Below are 21,540 nucleotides of genomic sequence, written 5' to 3'. Positions count from 1 at the left end.
CATCTGATCTCTTCGTGTCAAGCACGCTAGGCTGAGGATCTACCCTCCGATTAGTCCCATTTGGTTTCTTGATTTCGACCGTGAGGGGCTCAGTCACTCCAATGTTTTTGACTCGAGACTTGATTTTTCGTTTAGATCTCCTCCTACGCTCCTTTGCTCTTGATACAATCTGGCCTTTAGTTGATAAAGGAGGTTTAGCAGGGGGTTTTGGCACCCAAATCCATCGGTTACCTGCGTAATACCCTTGAGCACGTAGCAATGCTTTGGATATCTATCGTGGCATTGTGTTGACCCTCCCTTGATGCCTTTTTCTATAAGGCTTGGGCTTCTTTTGGGGTTTTCTATGATATTTGTAAGTTCAAAGCCCGTCCTTGGCATTGTCTCTTGACCTTCTTGTTTCAAGCATGGCCTCACTCACTAGTTCTCGTTGTTCGACCTGTGCTTGTATCAATTCTTCCAACAAGCCCTTGCTCTTGTTAGTAGGCTTGACTGTTATGTTAGCGCCTTCCTTGCCTTTCCCTGGAGGTTCGATGAGGTCACCCTTACTAAAGGTTGTGACTATCCTCACACCCAGTAGTGTCAGGTGTATTCTTTGTGCTACATAGTTGATCTCACACTTGGTCACCCTTTTGAAGGGTCTTCCTAGGAGGGTTTCCTTCCCGTAGCTAGCACTATTTGGAGGAACATGAAATAGGATAGGCAAGCTTTTACTTTCAATTTTTGCAATGATTTTACACTTCCCTATGAGCGCTTGTGGGTGTCCCCCGTAAGGGCTAAGAGTTGCATTAATCAGTGTGAGCTCTGGTTGGCCTAGTAGGGTCCATGCTTCATAGGTCAAGATATTAAAATCTAATCCTTCATCAATCAAAGCATCGATAGTGTGCTCTCTTTTCGCAGTGAGTTTGACCCTAAGATAGATAGGTGGTACTATGTCTTCGTCTTTCGGGTCTTGGCTTGTAAATTTAAGCCTGCTGACAAATGCCCTTGAGTCCCCAACTGCACGAGCAGATGTGGATTCTCCACTGATGTCTTGGATCATCAGTGCAATGCTATTCAAGGAGCATCTATCATTAGGACTATCATATCTAGTCATTCTCGCTGTTGTAGCTTGATGTTGTTGCTTTTCGCTTTGACTAGATGTAGTCTGAATGCAACACGTATGTGTTTTTGCAGTGTGACCTTTTTGCCCTTGTTGGCTAGATTGACCCATTGAGGTTTTAGGGTCTTTGTTTATCTCTGTTCGGGTGTGGGCTTTTGGTTGCTCTTTTGCAAGTGAGAATCCATGCTCATGTAGAGCCATTACTACACTAGGGTCCAATTTGGAGGACCTGTCACATCGCGCATTTTCTCTCCAACCTACTTGGGAGAGGTGGGGGGAGGGAAAAAAAAAAAAACAGAGCACGGGGATTCGAGGGGGGCAGTCCCCCCCGGCTTGTAGGGTCGTTACGGTAAACACCATGTGCAATTTGGAGTACCATTTATAGCCGAATTTTGAACTACTTGCTCTAAGTTTCAGCCCAGTGATCGATCTATGATATGGTTTCGGTTCTATATGGTCTCTCGGTCAGTTTCAAGTCTACGGGTTAAAATTTGAAAAAATCCAAATTCGGCCCAACAAGTCCGAGTTGCAGGGGCCGAATCCCCAATTCAGCCCATCCAAGGGCCGAGTAGAAAGGGCCAAATGTAACTAGTCCGAATGTCAAATTCAGCCAGTCCGAGTCTGGTTGTCCGAGGGTTGAGTGGCCAAGTGGGCCGAGGGACGAGTTAGGTGGTCCGAGTGATAGTGGGCCGAGGGTTGGATCTGGGACTCGGCCACGGTGGTCCAATTCTGGGAATTGGACGGGCTGGTCCGATTGTGAGACTCGGACGGGCTGGTCCGATTGTGAAAATCGGACAGGGTGGTCCGATTTTGGCACTGGATCCGATTTTTACTTTGGTCTGATTTCCCTAATCGGACAGGATGGTCCAACTCCTGCGATAGGACACATGGTCCGATTTTGACACTGGGTCCGATTTTAACAGTGGTCTGATTTTGGGAATCAGATCGGACAAGGTGGTCCGATTCTAAAAGTCGGACGGTCCGTCTCCCGAAATTGAATGATCTGATTTTGGGAATTGGACAGACTGGTCCAACGGCACGGACGATGGCCCGCGGGTTGTGTGCGATGCCTCAAGGTTAACGCCTACTCCACAGAATCATCCCTGCCTTCCAAATAGGTGCAAAACAATACAAGGAACTCCTAGGCATACCTGGAATCAATGTGGCACTCGAATCGATCGGCACTTCAACGATCTCCTCGCAGCTCTCTCTCTCTCTCTCTCGCTCTTTCCCTGGCTCTCAAGCTCACTCTCTTCTCAAAAGGTAGAATGTCAAATGTGGTCTTTCCTGGTTCCTTGGGCCTCTTACTACCCCATCCCAGCCTGCTGTAACCTCAGAAATTAATCCCTCATACTCTTCCAGCCAGAAATTTGAATCTGTGCCCCTATTTCCTTGTTTCTAGCAGCAATAGAACCCTTCTGTTTTCCTTCTTTTTCCTATCCTAATCTTAACCTAATGCAACCAAAATCAAAACCAGAGATGGAGATGGATGGTCCTACTCTAATATTCAACAACAAATCAAAATATTTACTTGCTCCAAGGATCAAAACCTCATAAATATCCTAACTATCTCAAGCACCGGTTCGGGCTGCAAACCCTACTTCTATGCTCGATTCGATGCATGCGGCGCTCAAGGCTCGATTCCATTGGTCCCGAAAACGGAACCAAAATGGAGGGGGGCTACGGAACTCTACCCCGAGACCTACGGACCACTTATTGATCAAGTGTTTCAAGCCAAGCAGGCATGGCTACCTCTCACATAGCTGACGCACAATGCCTACCTTACGAGTGTAGTGAGCTTACCTTGATGCTCGATCGAGCTCCCTCCTCTCTCTTGCACTCCGGTAGCTCCATGATCCTTGTGGCAAGCTCAAGAAACCTCAAGCCCCCTCTGTCAAGCTCCATCCTCCATAGCCATGCGAGAGAAGAGAAGAAGAGAAGATGAAGAGATAAGATAGAGAGCTTCTTCTCCATGATCCCTCACTCTCACACACTCACTCCCTCACTCAAGCACAAGCAAGAAGATAAGAAATAAGAGAAGAAGAAGAAGAAGCTTTGGCCACACATGAGAATGAGCTTCTCATTCACTTTTCAACTTTATATACAAAACCCTAAATCCCTTTTGGGCGGTCATCCCCTTATTCCCTTTTTTACATGGCCGACTGTGGCCTAAGCCCTTTTTCCCATTGTCCTCCTATCTTCCTAGCTTCCTTCCTACTGTCCATCTACCTTTACAAATTGCACGAGTGAGAGCCCGACGCTCCTTAAATTAAATCATGATGCAATTGTGTTCTTTTACAAAAGTATTGACTTGTGCTTTTCCTTGTGCACCTTTGTCTTCAGTTTCACTTTGCCTTGACCTTTATCTTCTGCTTTAGCTTTTCTAGATTTTTCACCTTGTTCATCTACTAGTTAACAATGGTCCACAAAGAAAGTGAAAGGCATGGCTAATAAATAATGCCAAAATTTCTTCACAGAAAATACCATGGCTAGACCTTCTCTTTCTGTCGTCGAGTAGTTCATCTCGGTCTCAGTGAGTTGTTTGCTAGAAAATCTCACTGGATAGTTGAGATTGTGTTCGCTAGGTTGTCACAATACTACGCCCACATCAAAATTTGAAATGCACATAGAAGATGATGGTCCAATCTGGGGCTCGTAGAATCGGTGCTATGGTAAGAGCCTTTTTCAATTCCTCATATGCGCGTTGGCATTCTTCAGCCAATTCGAATATAATCAAAAATTTGTATAAAGGTCTAGCAGTCAATGCATAATTTAGCATAAACCACCAATAATACCACGTATATCCAAAGAAACATTGAACTCCCTTATAGTTGGTTGGGGGTGGAAGATTAACAATGACCCTGACTTTTGAAAATTCAGTGTCAATGCCATTCTTCGACACCATGTGACCTAGGATACATCCGTGCTTTACCCAAAACTGGAACTTTGAGGGATTTAGAGAGAGAGGATATAGGCGACACTATTCAAAGGCTACTTAGAGTTTGTCTAAGTGTTCTCTCCAAGTCGAGTGAACACACAAGTCATCTATAAAGACTTCTAACTCTTTCTTGAGCATGTCTTTAAATATAGTGCACATAAGGCATTGAAAGGTGGCTAGAGTGTTAGTCAACCCAAAGGGCATGACTATGTAGGCAGTGGCAAATGTAGTTTTATGTCTATCATTAGGATGCACTTGCACCTGATTGTATCCCGAGAAGCCATCTAGAAAAATGTAAGCCTCTTTTCCTGCCACTCTCTCGAGCATGTGCTCGGTGTACGGAAATGGGTAGTTGTCCTTCTTAGTGTCAGCATTCACCTTCTTGTAATTGATGCACACTCTAATCTTTCCATTTTTCTTCATTACAATTACTATGGGTGACACCCAGTCTGTGTGCTCAATTTCGTAGATGAATCCCGCTCTCATCAGCTTGTCAATCTCTTCCTTGACCTCATGAGCATGTTTCAAACTCATAGGGTATAGTTGATGCTTGACCGGCATTGCGTTAGGCGTCATGGGTATGTTATAAGTCACTACACTTGGATCTACCCCTTTAAGCTCTTCTAAGGACCAGCAAATATGTCTATATACTCTTGCAAGAGAGCAATGAGACTTGTCTCCTCTTGCTCCATCAAGTCATTGGCAATAAAGACAGGTCGAGGTGTCTCCCCTTCCTCGGCTAGGTTCACCTCCTTGACTTTGGCAGGTCCCTCGATGGGTTCACTTGCTTGCCCTTGATGTTTGGCACCCAGCAGGATTACTACCCTATCACCCTTCTTGAACTTTGTAAATATCTTAGGGAGGTCCTGTGGTTTTCATTGTTCATTTGCTCATGCGTCCTTAGGGTGTTTTGCCCTTTCTTCCTTTAACCATCTATACCTCAGGTGGATTGGTAGGTCCCCCTTGGTAGGTCTAGTCTTGGAAGGCCTAGGTATTTCTAGGTCACTCTCTGAACTCACTTCTGATTGAAAATTGAACTCCCCATCTTTGCTAGAAGAGGTAGTCTCTCCCGATGGTTGCAGCGAAGAGGGTGACTCTGTTCTAAGCACTGGCATGGTACCTGGTTGGGTTAGGCCTACTTGTTCAAAGTCTATGGATTGTATATGTTCCAACCAAGTGTGATCACAATCCACACACATGACCCCTCGCTCTATCTTGAAGGTTTTCTTTCGCTTGGAGCCTGCTCGTATTTGTTCTATCTCTCGTCATTAAATGTTGTATTCTATGATATCTATCTCACCCTCACTCTTATCACTGAAGGAGCAACAGTCTTTGTATTTGTCATCGGAAGCATCTTCGTCTGACTGCTTGTCATCTCCTAGGTCTTGGTATGTCTTGAGTATTTGATCGGGGATTAGGGCCCAATTGTACATGAGGTTTAGCTCATGCACCCTAGTCCATTGCCACCTTGGTTCATCTAAGAGATCTTGGAGTGGCTTGAAATTTGTTGTTGGATTGCTAGCTAGCTTGCCGTTCAAATACTTGGAGTTCCCTCTTGTTGTTTGGCACTTGGAAAGTGATATGGTTGGGTCTTCTGTGAAGATTTCCTGCCATCATGCAGACCGGTACCGATGCTGTACCCTTGGGCTTGCCGATCATTTTAATGACCTGTTTGTACTCCTCATTGTCCAAGAGGCAAATCGATGGTAGCAAGGACATGCATCCAATCTCACTTGTCTTCAAGACATGGGATATACTTAGTCAAGGGCCCGTAGGATTTCTTGATCTGAGCATCACCCTTAAGCATCACGGAAATGGCGTCGAGGTCAACTGGTGTAGTCTTCCAGGAGTCCATTTTTACCCTTACGGCTTCTGTTCTATTGCCTAGGAAGATGAGACCATTCCCCCAATCTTTGATCATTCTAGCATTGGGCATCCAAGGTCAGCCCAATAGGATATCGTAGTCCACTCCCTTCATAACTATAAAGTCAACTGAGAATCACACTCCTGCGATTTTCACTGGCTAATTTTTTAGCACCCCAAATGGATTCACTTTCATTCCATTAGCTAATGTGACATTGAACCTAGCAATCTTGACAGGTGGGTTGCCCCAAGTCTAGAGCATTGCGTGGCTTAGTGGATTGGAGCATCGATTGGTGGATGGGTCACATAGGTATCAGGCAGTTTAGGTATTCTAGGAACAGTCGGCTTAACGTCATTTGGCACGGGAAGGGACAATGGGGCTACCCTTTCGAAGAATTATTGTGGCCTATTTGCTAGGTAAGGTTGACCATATGGTTGTGAGTACGGAAGTCTTCTAGGCAATCTACAATGCACAACGTCGTGACCAAACCTACCGCAATTAGCACAAGGTTGTGACCTGAGGTATTGATACTCGAGTGGCAAGTGATTTCCACCATAGTACATGCATTGGATGTGTGGGTGCGTTGGTCGTCTTAGCATCTCTTGCATCTTGGCTATTTCCATTTTCATGTCAGCCAATTCTTGGTTGGTTTCCGTGGCCTTTCCCTTATCTTGGGTACCTGTGCCTGATCGCTCCCTAGATGTTGAAGCTCTCTCCAAGCTTTTAGAGTTGGTCTCTTCTTGGTTTGAGTTCCTGGAGCTCCTCTCCTTTAGCTGGTCATCTACTCATTGTTATTTTCCTTCTTTATAATTCCTTCAATTTGACCTACAAAGATTAGTCCATCTTCGTGGAGGAACTCCAAAATGGTTTTGGCATAAGCTTCATCCTTGGGCACATGGTCTTCAGGCTTTGAGACTTTGATGCTAGGTTGTGGATAGATGTATTCTTATGCTCCATTATCAACATCATGCAACATTGTTTTAATTTTTGAGTTAGTTGAAGACCGCCGACCTTTTGGAGGAATATCTTTGGAGTTAGTTGAAGACCATTGACCTTTTGGAGGAATATCTTTGCTTGAGCTTTCAAACTTTGTGTCTTCGGCCCTTTGTTTTGGAAGAGAGGAGTTTTACATGATAGGTGCTTTATCAAGAGAATTTTTTGGGGGACTCAAAAAGAAGAGCTCTTGGATGGTTGACTCTTTAGAAGAGCTCATGAAGGGGAATGGTTTCTTTTCCAAAAAAGGAGCATCAGACTTAGATTCTGACTTCTGTGGGGTTTTAGAAAAAGATGATCCTTTTGGTGATGCTTCGGGGCTTAGAGTTTTTTCTTTCTCATTCATCTCTTCCTCATATTCTTTTCCATTGACCAATGCTAGAGATAGAAATGTGTTTGAATGAAAAGAACCTTGAGATAGAGACTTACCTTTTTCTGCTCCCAGAAACTTTGGAGATTGAGATATGTCTTCTTTTGTTATGGATGACAAAGAGATATAATCTTCTTCGTCATTTGATTTTGAGAATGACACAAATATTTCACATTGTTGTTTCTCTTCTAGTATGGATAAAGACTCTTTTGGAATGGCTTTCATCATGCTAAGAGAGGGTAGATATTTCTCATACCATTGTTCAAGGGTACTTCATCTTCCCATGCCTTGATCCAAGCATGGTCTTGTTCTGCAGCTAACTCTACTAGAGATGGAATTCTTCTTTCAGTTTTGTTAGTCCAGCCCTTACCACAAGGGTACTTCGGATAGTTGGACTCCTAATTGCATCTGTACGTATAAGAATTCAATGTTTGATTAGGTGATGTTGGGGAATTAGGATCAGTTACTTGAGGAGAGGAAGGAGAATTGATATCTTCACCTAATATGTCATAGATAGTCTCTATCCATTCCCTTTCTTACCAATGCTTCAAGCCAATATGGTGAACCTCATGAGGAGCATCCATACAGCATAGGCCTTTGAGGTCTTTCTACACTTTAATAGATCTCTTCGAGGTGTCAATAGGATTGGATCCTTCAGCAATTATCTCTCCACCCATAGATGCGAGAATCTTCTTGATGACATCACTTTTCTGCTTCATAGGATCTTTGATCCAAAACTGGTCCATCCAAAAAGGAAGCAACGAGAGGTCTATTAGAATAGTCCTCCTTTTGCATACAATAATCCTTTAGCTCGAGAGGATATCTTTTCATGATATGTGGTTGCGTGTATTTGGCTTCGGGAAGCTCTTCATCTTTATCTTTTGTAGCTACTACATGCCATAACTCTTATTCATTGTCTGTGCACAATTTCCAAGATGTTGGAGGAGGAGCTTTGGGAAGCTTAGCAAACACATAACATAGGTCTTGTTCATTGTTTGGGGACAATGTCCAAGAGGTTGGAGGAGCTTTAACAAAAATTTCTGCACTGTTCTTTTGGGGAGAAAACTTAAGAATAGGCATATTAAGTGTTGAAGAATTAAGATAAAATATTTATTCTTCAAATGTTGATGTAACTTGACTGCTCCCTATTAGCTCATTTTCTTTGCTATTGTTGAGGGTTGAAAGGACTTGATTTTTGGCTGTTTTTGTTGTTTTTGTGGACTAAATGGTTGATTTTTTATGGATTTTGAATGTTGTTTAGTTGTTTTGAAGTATTTGGGAGTGTTTTGAATGAGGATAATTAGGTTTTGAAACCTCATGATGTTTTATAGTGAAGATATGATGTTTTGATATGTTATGTTGATGTCTTGTTAGTGCTTGATTAGTTTTGTTTAAGTCTGTCCAGCTTTCATTTTTCGTGTTTCCTCTTCCCTCGTTTTGCGCGTGACCGCCCCCTTTTCTGCCGTTGTGTGTGTGTTGCTCTTTCCTAAGGTCTTGTTAGCGTGCGGGGTTTTGGACCTTGTTGCACATATTCATGATTGTAGACATTCACGCATGAGGATGCATGTGTGGTTTTTTTTTTTCACATGGTGGCGAGCTTGTTGATGTTCACACGCAGCTCATATGCAACCCATTTTTGGGTATAATTTTTCACAATTTTAATCTTTCAAAATTGAAAACCCCAAAAAACACATTAAAATTTATAAAAGCCCATATAAAACCATAAAATTTCATAAAATTTCCAAATTACATTTTCTAAAAATTTTAAGAAATTTTCTTAGTTGAAAATGCCAACAAAAATTTGAAAAGATTTAAACATCCTAAATTTCATGAAAATTTATCCAAAATTCTAGAAAAAATATTTTCAAATATCCAAAAAATTCCCATAAATCATACTAAATTTCCTTCATATTTTTGGATCCTTGACATGTGCTAAAATTATCAAAATTAATTGGGAACCAATTATTTAAATGATAAACCCTTATTAAACATGTAAATTTTTTAATAAAAAAATTCAACTTCGAAAAATGGTTAGATTTTTTTTGAAAAATCTAGTAGACATTGGTGCTCAGCTTTCAATCTACATTGTTGAATAAACAAAAGAGAAAAAAATCTTAATCACACATCCATATCAAAAGCGATTAAGAAGAAAGACAGAAACTCACAGAAAAATCCCAAATTAACAAACAAATCGAAACACACATAGTTTTAGATCCATTAGATCCAATTCGAGTAAGAAAAGCTACTCTAAAAGAGGATAAAAAGGGATTTTGTTATGAAGATTGGGCTAACTATCAAGAAGAAATACGTAAAAAGGATATTCTTCATTGGCAAAATATAAATTGGGAAAATATCCATAGAGATGATCCACTTGATGTCCAGTTAGACCCAAAAGTCTCTAATCCCGATCCGAGCTATAAATCCTTGGATGATCCCACTGATAGTTGGCTACAAAAGAGTAACTATCAACCTCCACTATGTACCAAGGATTGAAGACTATACTGAAGCAGCTTTGGGTTCTCTTCATATAAATGAACCGGTCGTCCTTGAAGGCCAAACCAAAGAACTACTGAAGAAGAAGAATCACAATGCTACATCAAGATTTGATGGTGAAATCCTATCCCATCTCTACTTTTATTCTTCAAATCCATTAGATCGAGTTCGAGTTCGAGAAACTACTCTAAGAGAGGTTAAAAAGGGTTTTTGTTATGAAGATTGGGCTAACTATCAAGAAGAAATATGCAAAAGGATATTCTTCAGTGGCAAAATATAAATTGGGAAAATATCCACAAAGACGATCCGCCAGTCAGAGACCCAGAAGTCTCTAATATCGATCTGAGCTATAAATCCTTGGATGATCCCACTAATAGCTGGCTACAAAAGAGTAACTACGAACCTCCACAAAACTCCTACTGGTTTCAAATTGAAGAAAAATATACATGTGATATCTGTGCTCAATGGACCGATGATTCGTGTTGGGAATACTGTAATGATGATATCCAAACCCAAACCAATCCTAATGACATCATAGGAATGATGATTCTAGTTTGAATTACAATGGTGATGATGAATATGAATACTTGTATCCATATAATCCAAACTATGCTAAAATATATAAGTTTAAAAAATTTGTCCTCAGCTCAACTATTGTCAAGCAGTATGTTCCTGACTACATTCCATATCATCCTCACACAATGGAATGCTCTACTTATAATAGGTTAGACTATGATTCACCAAGCTCTACAGAATTCAAACTTTGGGAAGATTGGGATACTGATGATAATGAGGATCATGTTAAATCCATTGACTAAGGAGACGCTGATGAAAGACTTTATACGATGATACTAGAACCATATTGTCTCAGTGATGCATCTCTTTCATGTAAAGATGAACATAGTGAAAGACTTTATGTGATGATACTAGAACCATATTGTCTCAGTGATGCATCTCTTTCATGTAAAGATGAACATAGTGAAAGACTTTATATGATGATACTAGAACCATATTGTCTCAGTGATGCATCTCTTTCATGTAAAGATGAACATACTTCATTACCATTGTTTTTTTCTCCAAATGATGCATATCTCTCTACAAAAGGTGAACAAACTCTACCTTGGCCATCACTACACTATTTGGAAATGCACATTGAACACATAGTGCTCTTTTCTCCAACTTTCTTTTATGTAGAGGTTCTAGATACCTCCTTGGATGCTATTCAAGGTAATCTCTAGAGATAGTGGAAATCTCTGAAGGAAGTTTATAGAAATGATGATCCAGGTATTCTCTTTCTTTTGACCCTTGAGTAGAGTTATGACAAAAGGAGTCTTACAGAAGATGCTCCATGCAACTTTAAAATGTGTCTTACAAATAACTACATAATAGGATGTCTATTTGTCAAGACTATCCTACAAAGGATCTACAAAGATCAATTTTGTATACATGATCTTTTGCTCTTAATATTTCTTTGGCAAAGGATCTGTGCAGAAAGCCTCCCCTTCAAAACTTGGATATCTCTCTAGCATGGGCACTTTCAGTCTACTACAACAACATAGATGAAGAATATGCTCTCTCCAAAGGCACATCCTTCATAAGAGAATTTCTACTTGCAATAGAGAAAACTATGTTTTCTCATGGCCAAAGTGCTTGACTACACAAAAGAAAACCATGTTCAAAGTGGCTCTCCAAAGTGTCATAATAGGCAATCAACAATGTTGAATTTCAAGCAAGCAAAAAGGAATGCAAAGGATAATCCCAAGCAAATGATTCAAAATGCTAATCCACATTCCTTAACAAAACCCGCAATTGCCATAGCTCGTTGGCAAATACCTACCTCAAATACAAAGGTTATATCACTTGCTTTTTTTTGAAAAATTTAAAAAAAGAAGAAGAAAAGAGAGCCTTAACAAATAATGTCAATTACAAAATGGCCCTTTGGAAGGATCCAAAGCATGAGCAAATGCTAAAGTTGTATCAAATACTCATACTTCTTTTTGTAAGAGATCTACAAAAACTCCAAACCATGCAAAATGCACATCACAAAATTTTTATGCGTGCAACTCAAAAGAATGAAAGGTCATGAGTTTAAGTCATATCAAATATACAAAAGATGGATGAAAAAGAGTAAAATAATGAAGAAGTGATGGACAAAGAAAAGATGAATAATGGATGAAGAAAACAGAAATGCAAAACATTTCGTTAAACAAAAGAAAAGATGGATGAAAATGCAATCGGATACCATGTCAACAACAAATACTTTTTAACCACTTTGAAAAAAGGAAAAGTATAAAGAAAACTTATAAACCCTTTTTTTCAAAAAAGGCACATGGAAGAAAAATCAAGAGAATCATACGAGTACATCAAAATCTTATAAATATTTTGAGATAGTACTCCTTCACGTGACTAGCACGTTACTCTTCCATCTTTCACATGGATAGCTAGTGGCTCTTCCACCTTTTCTTGATGAAACCATTATGATAAAATATCAATCTATTGTAATGGGGACTCCCTTGGATCTATAAAAGGGAGCTCTCTCATCCTTAGGAGGGGGTCTTTCACAAGCCTTTCATAAGTCTTTTGTAAGTTTCATTTTGTAGTTCATTTCTTAGTTTGTTTTGGCGTTCTTTCTTGGATAAGCTCAACAAGCTTGTCACACCTTCTCTCTCAAGCTTCCCTTGTGCAAACCTTTCTCTTCCTTAAGCTCTTACCCTTACTATTGAAGGAGGGGTGCATCAAAGGTTTCACTTTGAAGAAGAAAAAAACCTTTTGGTAATCAAATGTAATAGGCTTAAAGTGACTCATAACATCCATGCCAATAATCATGTCAAAACCTATAGATTTGATAAGACAAACTCTGAGGGGATCTTGTAACTTACCAATTTGGAATCTTACCTTGGTCATTTTTTGAATGGCTAACCTTCTGTTATAGGCCAATGATACGTTGATTTCTTCTTCAAGCTATTCAACCTTGTTAGTTGTTGGCACACAATGCTCTTCACATACTGTCAGGGAAGAGCTTGTGTCTAGCAAAGCATCTAGTTGCATATGGGCATGTCGAGAAACAAACACTTTGATAGGAATAAGAGGGAGTTGGGCCCTTCCAATAGCCAAAAATCGGTATCTTGGGTTACTAGTATCTAATTTCCATTTATGGATTTTTTTTAAAACTTGATACTTTGCTAAGTCTTCTACTCAGGCCATGAGAGTATGTTGTTGAGCAAGGAGAGTTTGGAGTGCTTGGGTAAATGGGGTAAGGTTGGCCTCTTCTGCAGGCTTCTTCAGTTTTTTTTCAATGTTCAAAGTAATGGGTGGGGAGAGGTGTTTTATCTTTTCTAGAGAATGATTCTAGAGAGTTTGTGTAGGAAGAGAAAGTAGACTCCATCTTCTTAGCATCCTTCACAATTTGTTGGATAGTTCAGTGTAGTAAAGAAATTTTTCATGCTACCTTAGTTAGGTAATTAGCCTATTTTAAAGTAGAGTATAAAATTCAAGACAGTGCTAATGTAAACCATCTTTGTTAATCATTTTTAACATTTTCACTTCTTGGAGCTTAAAGGTAATTCCTTCCCCACCATTGTAAGGGGTGAGTTCCTTGCAGTAGCTGTCATCAAATGATTCTCAAGCTTCCATGGCTTCAATATCTCTTGTAATTCTTGGTTGTAAGATATCTTGAATTAAGAAATGGCAAGCTATGGTTCTCAACATTTCTTGTTAGTATTTGTGTAATTACCATTGAACACGCAACCTTCATTTCATTGGTATCAGAGCAAGGAGTTTGATCCATGGGAAGAGTCATTTTCATGGAGAATTTAGTCATAGGGACATGTAGCAGGTAGCAGGAGTACCAATATTTGGTCATAGGGTTTTGTACACTTTAAACCCTTACTAGTCAGAGTTCTCTACAACAAGTCAGGATTAATTTTGGAGGTTTCTTAAAGGAGATCTTGAGGAAGAGGGAGGTTCTTGGCCAAAATAGGAGGTCATGATCAAATGGAGGCCCATTTTGAAGGTTCTTGACTCTAACTGGAGTCTAAACAGAGATTATAGGAGTTAAACCTTGGTTGCTTTTTTGGGCCAACTTCTCTCTCTTCTTTCTCTCAAGCTTTCCCCAAGCTTTCATGGTGGATCTTAACTTCTCCTTTCTTCCAGTCCTTTCAATGGCTTAAGTGACCTCCAGGGCTGAAATCTTCATGGATTAAGCTCTCATTGGAGTAGCTTTAAGCTTACTTTAACTACTCCTCATTTTGAAGTAGGGGAGCATGTATTTGCATTGTTTGCACTAAAAACCACACTCCCCTACCTCACAAAAGTTTTCAGCCATTTGAGCCATTGGCTATGGCTTTAACAAGCTTCAACATAGATTACTTAAGCTTTCCAGCAAGTACTCAGAGCCATTTCTCATTCTCATGATCATTATTGATCTCCCAGACCCTAGCTATGGTAGATTTCTTGAAGAGATCAAAGGGCTTTTATTCTACCCAGCTTCCTAGAGCTTCCTCAACACTCAAGGGACCGACATTGAGCCATTCTTGGATTTGAAGCTTCAAGAATAGTTGGCTATGGAATCAAAATAGGGTAGCAAGCTTTAGGTATCAAATTCTTGGATTATTCTCTTCCATTTCATGGGGATTTTTCTCTAAATCACTCCAGGGAGACCTCTCTTCTACTTCAAGTATTCAAGATTTTGAAGAATCCAAGCAATGCATTCAAGATTGAAGGCCAATCTTCTCTTGAACTACAAGTGTAACATGGATTAAAGAATTTCATTGAAATCTTCATCAAAGAGGCTTCAAACTCAAGGGATTTTCATCTATACTACTCATTGGAGCTAAAGACTTGATCTAGAAATCATTCTTGGATTATATTTGGAGCTAATGTTTGGGATTATGGAGTCTATTCTTCTCTTGATCATTGTTGGATTCAAGAAGATGGTCTATCAACCTTTATAGCCAAAGTTTGACTCAAGCAACATTTTCTTGTCCAATCATTGAAAGAGGTACTTCTATTACTCTTCTTTAATCTCTCCAATTCCTCATTCAATTGTTGTTGCATTTCCTATTGCTAAAGGGGAGGTTAAGCAGAGTACTCTTGCATTGAGCTTCAATCTTAGCATTGATTGAATGAACCATAATACAGAAGTATTGAGGCATTGAATCTTGAATCCCAATCACAAATTGATTGACGAATCAGCCCATTGAAATTGAGGGTATCATTACTCTTTGCATTGTTTGATCGATTAGTCCATAGCATTAATCATGTAGTTTCCTTTCAATTTTGCTAAAGGATTGCTAACCTCTAACTTTGGGGTCTTTTTCTGATTCAATCTATTGAGAATACCCAAGAAATTTGTAAAAAGTGAGCATAGTAAATCAGTGAGTCACTAATTACTATAGGCAAACCTTTCTCATCCTCACTTACATACATTTTACCTTCCAATTCCTACATATAAGGGAAATATCAAAATCTTGATTCATCCATGCATATCATGCCCTGATTTTTAGAACACTAGCTCTGCCATGTATATTCCAACAGAGGAAAAATGTCGAAGCTGGATGAGATAGCAAGACAATAGTGAGGTGACCCTCCCTTGCTTTTTATGACTCCGTAGGGGTGCACAACCTAACCCGAGGAACTTTGCCCACCTTTTGGATTTTCAGATTCCATTTAGGTGTTGGTCCACTATTTTATCCCTCACCATAGGTGGTGGACCACAGAAGACCACTTGGGAAAGAGTGGATAAAGACTTGAAGACTTTTGGTACCGAATAGGGAAAAACAGGGCAGTTGATGATATTTTTGAGCAAAGATATAGGTCTACATGTACTTTGAAGGTGATTACAAGTTTTTGACATAGCCTATAGGGTGTACTTCAATGTCCACAAGGGATTCTCAATGATCTATGACCATGCTAAGGAAAATCCTACCATAAGGACCACAAATTAGGGAAAATAATTTATGAGCAATAGTACAATTAATGAAGAGATCCAATGGCTAAGGGTTCCTTATGAGACAATGATCCTAGAACTGAAGTAAATGTTACTCATGACTCCAATGATTTCCAGTAGCTATCAAAGCAAGTTGGTAATATAAATGAAGGTCTAATCCAACTTACCCATTCAATGGATGACAAGTTTCGCAAGATGATTACACACATGGAGCAGCAAAACCATAGGTTGGATGCCAAATTTGAACAGCTGGTTACAATACTCAGCAACTTAGGTAACAAATTGCAAAGCAATCCACCTTCCCATGCTGAAGATGTATCTATTATTCATGGCAATGTGAGGCCCATAGTAGCCCATCAACATATACCATCCACTTTTAAATATGGAGGGCCTTCTAAGGTGAATGAAATATTTCAGCCTCATACCAACTCTTGGAATAGAAACATGCCAAACTTCACTAATTCAAGAGATAAGGGACATCAAGATTATTCCCTACATGATGACAGAAATGAATTTGTACATGGATGTCATCCCTTCTATAACGAGTTTGGTTCTCAACATACTCAAGTTCATAATGTAAGAGATGATCAAGGGCAGCATGTGCATGATAAAGCAAGGAATGGAGACTGTTTCCAGCATGCTGAAGATAATGATGATAGGTTACCACATGGGATATCCACTCATAACCAACAATCACATGGAAACTCATCGTTTGGTCATAAGTCTTTTGGAAATAATCAAAATGGGCAACATTCATTTAATCCTAATCATGGACAACAAGCAATGAGTGATTATTTTAATAGGCATCATTCTTTTGGATATACCAATCATAATGGATAGCACTATCATTATGACAAGGAATACAAGGACAATATCAACATATCCAATTTCAAAGGAGATAGCCCTTCACAGATTGAATTTGAGGAATTGATCAACAAATTGGAAATGTATTTCACTCTCTACCCACGCAATGATCAAGCAAAGATTTGTTATGTATTTCTACACCTAGAGGGATATGTGCATATGTGGTGGAGATACATGAGCAAGATTGGAGAGAATTTTCGGTCTTGGGAGGACTTAAAATCAGCCATGACTCAAGTGTTCGTGTCACCGATGGAGAAGGAAAGGCTTGAAAGGAAATGGTATGATCTTAGGCAAAGGGGTTCTACCATGATGGAGTATTCCAACCAATTCTTAAACCTTTCCATGTATGTGAAAGGCATTTTCAATTCAACTAAACTAAACAAATATATTTTTGGTCTTGATCCAAAACTTTCAGCTGAAGTTGGGGCAGCCAAGCCTACAAATATGCATGGAACCATTCAATATACTAAGAGATACAATCATAAATATAGAAGAGATTTGACATCATTTCATCCCAAAACATGAATGAATTACCCATCAAATCAGCCTATGAGATTTGGACATCAATTCAGCCAACAAAGAGAGGGATTAGGAGCTAAAAATAGGTTTCAAAATAAATTCAGCAAGGTTCCAACTTACCCTATAGAATGTGCTTCAAAATAGGGTAATAATTTCATATATAATGCTGATCCAAAAGGAGAATTCAAAAGGGTTGAAGATGCAGCTTAGCAATATCCCAATAGCAACAGCAACAAGGCACTTCCCAATGACAAATTCAAGGGTCTGTGCTATAAATGTGGGGAAGAAATGGTCTCCTCAGCACAAGGAGAAGTGCAAATGATATATGACAAAGTCTAATATGTTGAATATTGAAGAATCTGATGAAAAAGGGACTCAAGAAGGAAATCTTTTGCAAGTAGAGGCACTTCCTACTTGTGATGAGATGCATGAATATGATGATCAGGACACACAGGAGGAATTAGAGCTAGTTAGTAGTTTTCCTTATGATTCATGTGGTCCATTTGATCTTGGTGGGTTAGAGATTAATGATCCTTCTATGGTTTCTTGTCAGACCATGTTATGTTCCATATCTCAGGATGCATGGATGGGTTGTAAAGGTGAAAATACACTTCAGCTCAAGGGTACTAAAAATTAAAAGGTTGCTCATATTCTCATTGATATGGGTAGGACACATAGTTTTATCAATGCCAAATCATTGTATGAGCTGAAGCTACTACCTCAAGAGATAGATGCCCCACTGAAGGTATAAGTGGCTAATGGTGCTCAAGAGTTGAGCAAAGAGATATGCTAGCAGACTCCTATTGAATTATCACGGTCTTACACTATTATGACAGACTTGATTGTCCTAGAAATGGGTCCTATTGACATCATCATTGGTTGCGATTGGCTTAAACAGCTTGGAAATTTTTCTTTGGACCTAAATCAAATGTTCATGGAGTTTACTTGGAATGGGCAGCAAGTAAAACTTAATGGCATAGAGAGAAAGTGAGTGGAAATAATCAACAAGAAGAAGATGAAGGAAATTAATGTTATGTCTTGCATTTTCACACTTCATCTATCAAAGGCCGATGAAAATCAACAATCTACTTCACCTGAGGAGCAAGATCCATGTCTATGTAAACTTTTGGAAGAGTCTAAGGACATATTCCAGCCACCTACATCATTACTTCCTCAACGAGAAGTGGATCATCCTATTGACTTAATTCCTGACACACTAAACCCATCAATAGATCTCCTTACAAGTTATCCAAGTATGAGAGAGGAGAAGTAGAGAAACATATTAAAGACTCTGGAAATGGGGTTTATTCAATCTAGTCAGTCATCTTTTGCTTCTCCTATACTACTTGTCAAGAAGAAAGATGGGTCATTTAGGATGTGTATTGACTATAGAGACTTAAATAAGAGCACCATAAAGAATAGATGGGTCATTTAGGATGTGTATTGACTATAGAGACTTAAATAAGAGCACCATAAAGAATAGGTACCCAATCCCCCACATTGATGATTTGTTGGATAAACTCAAGGATGCAAGATTTTTCATTAAGATTGATTTAAGGTTAGGATATCACCAAATTATGATGAAAGCAAGGGATGAGTACAAGACAACTTTTAGGACAAAAAGAGGTCTCTACCACTTCCTAGTTATGCCATTTGGACCTTCAAATGCACCTGCAACTTTCCAGGCTCTTATGAGCAAGATTTTATAGCCATTCTTGTATAAATAAATATTGGTATTACATGTCTCCCAAACAAAGACGATGGTTAGGTACACTTCAAGGATATGATTTTGAGATTTCTTATATGGTAGGCAAGGATAATGTAGTGGCCGATGCCTTATCCAGGATGTGGGCATGTTCCGTTTCTACCATCTCTACCATACATAAGGATTGGATCCATGACATTCAAGAAGAATATCTTTTAGATGAGCACATTGCCAATATTATGAAGAAATTACAGCAAGATGATGGATCTGAATTTCCCAATTTCAAATGGAAAATTTTACTTCTTTGATTTAAAGGGAGAGTATACTTGACCCCTCAATCATCCTTTAGGTCTCAAATTTTACAAGAGATGCATTCTTCTCCTTTGATAGGACATATTGGATTGTTAAAACCTTTGACAAGATCCATAAATGTTTCTATTGGAAGGGACATTGGAAAGATGTCAAGGAGTATGTGATGCAGTGCTTACCATGCCAGTAGAATAAAGATTCAAATTTATTGCCTAGTGGTCTACTTCAGCCTTTGCCTATCCCACATGGTAAATTGACAAATATTAGCATGGATTTTATTATAGGACTTCCTACCACTAAGTAGGGCTAGAATAGCATTTTTGTTGTGGTTGATTGTCTTACAAAATCAACCCACTTTTTACTTACCAAAGTCCAATATTCAACCAAACAGGTGGTAGATTAGTTCATGGAAGAAATTTTTAGGCTTCATGAATTACCTATGAAGATTGTTTTTGACAAAATTCCAAGTTCATGGAGAATTTTTAGAAAAGCCTTTTTACTTCCATGGGTACCAAACTAACTCCAAGTACTGCCTACCATCCACAAACAGATGGCCAAACTAAATAAATGGTTAGAGATCTACCTTAGACACTTTTGCCATGATACACAGAATGCATGGGATCATTAGATTCATCTTATGGATTTTTGTTACAATAATACTCACCACACGAGTATTGGTATGTCACCATTTGAAGCATTGTATGGATATCAAGTCCAAGTACCTTCAGAATTGTTTCATGATGAAGTGAATCCTCTTGCTCTAGAAGAGTTGGAAAGTATGGAAGCCTTAATGAAGCAGTGCAAAGAAAACATCAAAAAGGCACACGAGACAATGAAATTATATGCATATGATAAAAGAAGGCATGTGGATTTTAAAGAAGGAGAATGGGTTATTTTGAAAGTACCTAAGTTGTTATGCTTCTCTCAAGGGTGGACATAATAAGATTGCTCATCGCTATTATGCTCCATATCAAATCTCAAGGAAAGTTGGGGATCTTGCTTATACCAACTTAATTTTCCTTCAACCACACTCATTCATAATGTTTTTCATGTGTTTCAACTCAATAAATACGTTGGCCCTGACATACAAGTACTTGAAGAACTACCTCCTCTTGATGAAGATGGCTTAATCATCTATGAGCCAAAAAGGATTATTGGCAAGAGAAAGAAGGTTCTAAGGTACCATATTGTTATGGAATATCTTGTAAAGTGGAAGGGCTTACCTATGGAAAAAGCATCTTGGCAACATGCTTCGTATTTAGATCAGTATCCATGGCTTCTTCAAGAAGATAATTAGTTCATTGCATAGTGGACAACTTGCTGTTATAATTTTCTATCATGAAAATAATTGGCCTATCGACACCAAAATTGGATTTTGATGATATGGATGGAAACCTTATGAATTATACTTCATTTCTATATCTCATATACATCATTTCAACATTTCTATCCAAAGTTATAGGTCATTTACTATCACTACCCTGTTTAGGACATCATTCCAAATTTCCATAGTTTTAAGCTTATTTTGGAGATTCTTTTTCATGGAAGATTATCTTCTTTAATGGAAAACTTCAACAAGGATATTCAGCATTGGCCTCTCATCTCTTCACATTTACCATCCACTTGTCCTTTCAGTCTTCAAAGTTTTGAGGACAAAACTTTTGGGTAGGGATGGATTGTAATAAAGTAATTTTTCATGCTACCTTAATTAGGTAATTAGCCTATTTTAAACTAGAATATAAAAGGCAAGATGGTGCCAATGTAAACCATCTTTGTTAATCATTTTTCACATCTCCACTTCTTGGAGCTTGAAGGTAATTGCTTCCCCACCATTGTAAGGGGTGAGTTCATTGTAGCAACTGTCATCAAATGATTCTAAAGCTTCCATGGCTTCAACATCTCTTGTAATTCTTGGTTGTAAGACATCTTGAATTTAAAAATGGCAAGCTATGGTTCTCAGCATTTCTTGTTGTCTAGTGTTTCTTGTTAGTCTTTGTATAATTTCCATTGAAGAGGCAACCTTCATTTCATTTGAGGTTTAGGGAACATTTTGAAGAGTAGTAACAAAAGCATCATAATCAAGAATAGTCCTAGAACTTTCTCCATTAAGAAAACTAGTTTTTCCTTCTTTTGAGAGAAGTTTGGAGAAGTCATCTTCTATTTCCTCATCTGAATGGGTGGGGGAATGAGAAGATAGAGGGAGATTTGATAAGTATTTCTCCAAATGGTTGTTTGCTTCCTCCATATATGCTACGTCCAAGGTGATGCCTGTGTCAATTTCTTTTGGAGGATTCTCCAAAGTCGTCTTCAAGTGCATTGATAGTATGGATGGTAGCGTCATCATCACATGATAGCACATGGAAGAAAATTACGAGAATCATACAAGTATATCTCCTTTCAAAAAAGACTTATAAATGTTTTTGAGATAGTACTCTTTCA

Source organism: Lygodium microphyllum, chromosome 12 (assembly GCF_053477565.2).
Source record: "Lygodium microphyllum isolate KBCC chromosome 12, Lygodium_microphyllum_v1.1.10, whole genome shotgun sequence".
Lineage (NCBI taxonomy): Eukaryota > Viridiplantae > Streptophyta > Polypodiopsida > Schizaeales > Lygodiaceae > Lygodium > Lygodium microphyllum.
This window is presented reverse-complemented; position numbering follows the sequence as displayed.